Raw genomic sequence first — 5,059 nt, forward strand, 5'->3', positions numbered from 1 at the left:
CTGAGATGCAGGGATTATTCACTCGTTTTATTCCTCATTCTTCTTGTGCTTATTGCTAGCTCGTTCTCAAGGCTCCCGGATGGCAGAAGGCAGAAGAGGGAAGAGAAGAAACTCCCAGTATGGTTTCCCTCCTTCTTTATTAGTGGTTGTATTAAAAAGTATTGTGGTGGGGAGACTAATGGTAGGAATAGACGGATGTTGGATAATTTGGGGTTCCAATTATCTCTCTACCTTCATTTCCTCTATGATTTACTGCTAGTACCAATGAACACCTTTCCATATGTGAAGGTTAGGGCTTATAGCCTTGAATTATATATTTGGTGTGGAAAATTTGCATTAATTCATTTTCATTTCCAGTTAAATTGATGAGGAGATGGGCCACTCAGTGTTATTCCACTTTGATTTTTGCTGAGGCTCTTTAAATGTGCTCTGCATTGACTGATACAAAATCAAACATTGAAATCGTATCAAACATTCACTGTGTGCCTACTATGCACCAATCCCTGAGCAGAGATACAGGGTGACCCGGCCAAGTGCAGTTCTGTCTTCACAGACTTTAATCAGAAGGACAGAAAATTACCAAATAATTAGGATACAGTGTAGTAAATAGTCTGATAAGGGAAATGCTACGTGCCCCAGAGCATGTAGGACAGACCTTGGGGGGATGAAAGGAGATATTATGGAGGAACTGATTTCTGAGTTGAGACCTAAAGATGAACGAAGTTAACTGAGAGAGGGGTGGGGGAGAGGCCAGTGTTCTAAGCAGAGGGACCAGCCTGAACAACACTTCATAATTCCTTTCTACTGTGCATATATATTTACAAGTCACAAGTGAGAAAGAACTTCTCTTATCAAAATTGTCTTGGAAGATGATTGTTAACAGACCTCTTGTCAAGTAGAATTTCATTTATCTCCCTCTTATGGCACGTGCCCATTCGACTTTGTATTATGGCGATCTCAGTGCATCTCCAAAGGATCTCTGCTGGCTCTGGACGGCCCTAATTCTCTTTGTGTCTTTCAAACGGGGGTTTTGCACCTGGGTTTATTGCATGTTGAATCAAAGAATACACAGATTCAGGGCACATTGGATCAAGTCTACATCCTGAAACCAGTAGCAAAGGCCGTTCGTGTATGATCTCAACTCTTTGGTACTATGTGGATTGGCCAGTGGCCTTCTGACTTCTCTGAAGGTTCTGGTTCTTGGCCACTCTACTCAGATCTGCTATCCTTCTTTCCATCAGACTGAGCAGGCTCAGCCTGGGATGGGCACGTGGACCTATTCCCTCAAATATCTCACTGTAGCTACTTTCAAGTTCTTATGATTGTGAGCCCAGACACACATACCTCATTCAACAAGTATTTTAGTACCGTTCATTCCAACATAATTGAGAGTTTTCTATGCTGAGGCTCTGTGGTAGGTGCTTACAATATAAGGATGAATAAGACAGGACCTCTGCCCTAAAGTTACTAGCAAGTATTACATGTCAAGGGTCCAACTGAGCTAGAGATGGTGGTGGATGTGGGGTGGGATGAGTGGATGGGAAATCCCAGCCTGTCATTTTGGGCAGCAGTTCTTCACAACACAGAAAGGGAACATGGACTTTATTCAGGAACTTCTAAAATAATTTCAACAGGAAATAGGACCTGGCTCCATGGGAGATTATAAACTTTCCCCCAACTTCCTCTCTTGTTAGTTGGGATGAAGCTATTTATAGTCTTTCACACTGAGTTCTCTTTGGGTTCTGGACTGGGTGCAGCTGAGTTCATTTGTGAGACTCACATCCATTTGGTAGACTGGTTCTCTCTTTAGTGAAAGAATCAATGTGCCTCTGTGATACTGTGATACAATAAGAAATAGATATTTGGTCTTTGTCCCTAGATCCTGGCACAGAGCTTCTAAAACTTGAAATTTTCTGAGTGAGGGCGATGATAAGAGCATCTTTTTTTTTTTTTTTTTTTTTTTTAGTTTTTAGTTTATTAGTCCTTTCATGAAAAATCTGGTCAATCCACAAAGTCACTGCCGAATCTTTTACTCCTTCTGTCATCTAATCTCCACATCACTTTTTGCCAGCACCAACATTAGCCTTTGCAGCCCCCTAACTTTCTTCATTCTGTTCTTGCATTCCTTTCGCTGTTTTCTTGAGGTCTTTTTCCTTGCAAGTCTATGTTTGGGTTCATTTTTCTTTGCGTAATCCAAGGAATCATAAATCACGCCAAAGCCAGTTGTCTTGCCACCACTGAAATGGGTTCTGAATCCAAATACAAAGATGACGTCTGGTGTGGTCTTATACATTTTGGCTAGTTTTTCCCGAATTTCTGTCTTAGGTACTATTGCCTTCCCAGGGTGAAGGACATTGATGACCATGTTTCCATTGAAGTAGTCTATTGGTCATGAACTTCCTGGTCTGAATAGTTACTATGTCATTCATGATGGCGGCGGACCTTCAAGCAGCCAGGGAGAGAAAACGATAAGAGCATCTTTTGGTATATTAACCTAAAGTTAAAAAGTCAAAATGAGTAGCAACAACAACAAGCACTTATTTGGGATCAAAGAATTGCAATTAGGGGAACATAGATTCTGACAGAAACCCAAATAATGTCCCGATTACAGGATGAAAGCAAGGGGTTTTTATGAGAAAAAGGAAAGGAATAATTACATGAAAAAAATTCCTATGTGCTTATAAGCTGACCTCACCACACAAACCAGTTCATGCTTAATCCATCAGAGCAAACTGCATCCATTTGTTCAACAAATAATGGTGCAAACTTGCTGATTTGAAACAGGATGGTAATAGAACAAGTTCGAACACCACACACAGCGTGTGCCCTTTTTACCGAGATCCAGCCACTTTTCTTGAATAAATAATTATTGGATCATTAATTAATTTAGTTAATTTATAGAGCTCTGAAAAATTTTACTTGGACATGTGTGTGTGTTTTTTTTTTTTTTTGGAAACCTGTTTTCCATAGTGGTTGCACTGCTTTTCATTCCCACCAATGGTGCACAAGGGTTCTCTTTTCTCCACATCCTTGCCACACTTGCTGTTTGTTGACTTATTGACAAAGTTACTTTTTTTTAAAAAGATTTTATTGGGGAAGGGGAACAGGACTTTATTGGGGAACAGTGTGTACTTCTAGGACTTTTTCCAAGTCAAGTTGTTGTCCTTTCAATCTTAGTTGTGCAGCTCAGTTCCAGGTCCATTTGCCGTTGTTAGTTGCAGGGGGTGCAGCCCACTATCCCTTGTTGGAGTTGAGGAATCGAAACAGCAACCTTGTAGTTGAGAGCCCACGCTCCAACCAACTGAGCCATCTGGAAGTTCAGTGGCAGCTCAGCTCAAGGTGCCATGTTCAATCTTAGTTGCAGGGAATGGAGCCCACCATCCCTTGCGGGAGTCGAGGAATCCAACCGGCAACCTGTGGTTGAGAGCCCACTGGCCCATGTTGGAATTGAACCGGCAGCCTTTGGCATTAGGAGCACGGAGCTCCAACCGCCGGAGCCACCAGGCTGACGCTGGGCATGTGTTTTTTGCCAATGTTCTCATTGCTTTTATGGAGGAATGGATTTTTGGAGGTTCTCACTCCACCATTCTCCAAGGCCTTCACTCCAGTCCCTTCATTTATATTTTGTTCACTTATTAACATTAATAAGTGAATGCTGTGTGGCTGCCTGGCATGCGTGGCCTGCAGCAATGAGTGTCTGAGCACCTGCCGTTTCAGTGGGAACTTTTCTTAACCTGGAGAGGAGCCAACAGTTAAAACCTGGAATGAGAGCAAAGGGAATACCACTAGCTGACAACAGTGGTCGCAGGCGTAGAGTTTCTGGGTAAGCGCTGAATGCAGTGGCTCCAACTTATGACATTCAAAAACATTCCATAGCTACAGATCACTTTCATTTGATTTCACAGTAGAAAAATACATCAGACTGTTAAAGTTCTTATCCAGACTTTTTTTTCAGTTAAATTTATTGGGGTGACAATGGTTAACAAAATTATACAGGCTTCAAGTGTACAATTCTATAACAAATCATCTATACATTCCTTGTTCTGTTTTTAATATGAATTTGGAGGCTTATGCTTAGCGATAGAGGATCCACTGATGCTTTCTCAAGTTTTCTCCCAGGACCTGCTCTCTTCTTTGCCCTCCTCTTCACTGACCGTGGCCGAGGCTCTAGCAGTGAAGTTGTCCCCATCTTCTCTTTCAAGACCAGAGTCCAGAGTAGTGAATTCAGACAGTGTCATTGTGACCTGGGAAATACTTATATAGATGACTGGTTTTTGAATTTATTAACTTCAAAGGATCAAATGAGAGAGGCTAGACCAACATAGTAGTTGTGTAAGCAGGCTAATTTGAGTGCAAAATACGGAGTTAGTTCTGACAATAGAAGCTCTAACTCTAACTCACTTGTCCTCTCTTCTGTTTTCCTCATTTTCCCTGGTGGAATGAATTTTTCTTTCTGTAGCACTTGATACACTTTTGCCTTCCGCCACCTTCTCATTTCATTATAGGTATTTATTTACGTGTCTGTCTACCCAGTGGTTCTCAACCAGGGGCGATTTTGTCCCCCAAGTGACATTTGCTAATGTTTGAAATATTTTTGTTTGGCACCTCTGTAGAGGGGAGTGCTACTGACATCCAGTGATTAGAAGCTATGGATATTACCCAAACCTTCCAATGTACAGAACAGCTCCCCGCAACAAAGAATTATCCCTCCCCAAATGTCAGTAGCACTGAGGTTGATAGGCCCTGCTCTAGTCCATGAGATTTGAGGGCAGGAAGCTTGTAGGTAGGCATATAAGACATAATAATAAATGGTAAACACGTTGGTTGGATACAGAATAGAGTCTGTTCATTTTTTATTCTTTGCAGTTGCAACCAGTGGTTTGAGGGCTGGAAATTATGTATTTAAATCTTTTGTTTTCTAGGTTAGTCACTGAAAGGGAAATCTGGAAAGATCAAACAATTCGTTTATTCTTATGAATAAATGTCAGAAAGGCATGAAAAAAGCTTACTTGAGGGGGCACTGAGGGCAAGCTGGGAAATGAAATCCATACAGCATTTC

General features: G+C 41.5%; 1 pseudogene; it reads right to left on the reverse strand.

Annotated features, from left to right (window-relative positions):
• Window positions 1-2,057: 2,057 nt before the first annotated feature.
• LOC117032322 (40S ribosomal protein S24-like) lies at window positions 2,058-2,429 on the reverse strand (annotated as a pseudogene).
• Window positions 2,430-5,059: the final 2,630 nt, after the last annotated feature.

The sequence above is a fragment of the Rhinolophus ferrumequinum genome, chromosome 12 (genome assembly GCF_004115265.2).
Source record: "Rhinolophus ferrumequinum isolate MPI-CBG mRhiFer1 chromosome 12, mRhiFer1_v1.p, whole genome shotgun sequence".
NCBI classification, from domain to species: Eukaryota; Metazoa; Chordata; class Mammalia; order Chiroptera; family Rhinolophidae; genus Rhinolophus; species Rhinolophus ferrumequinum.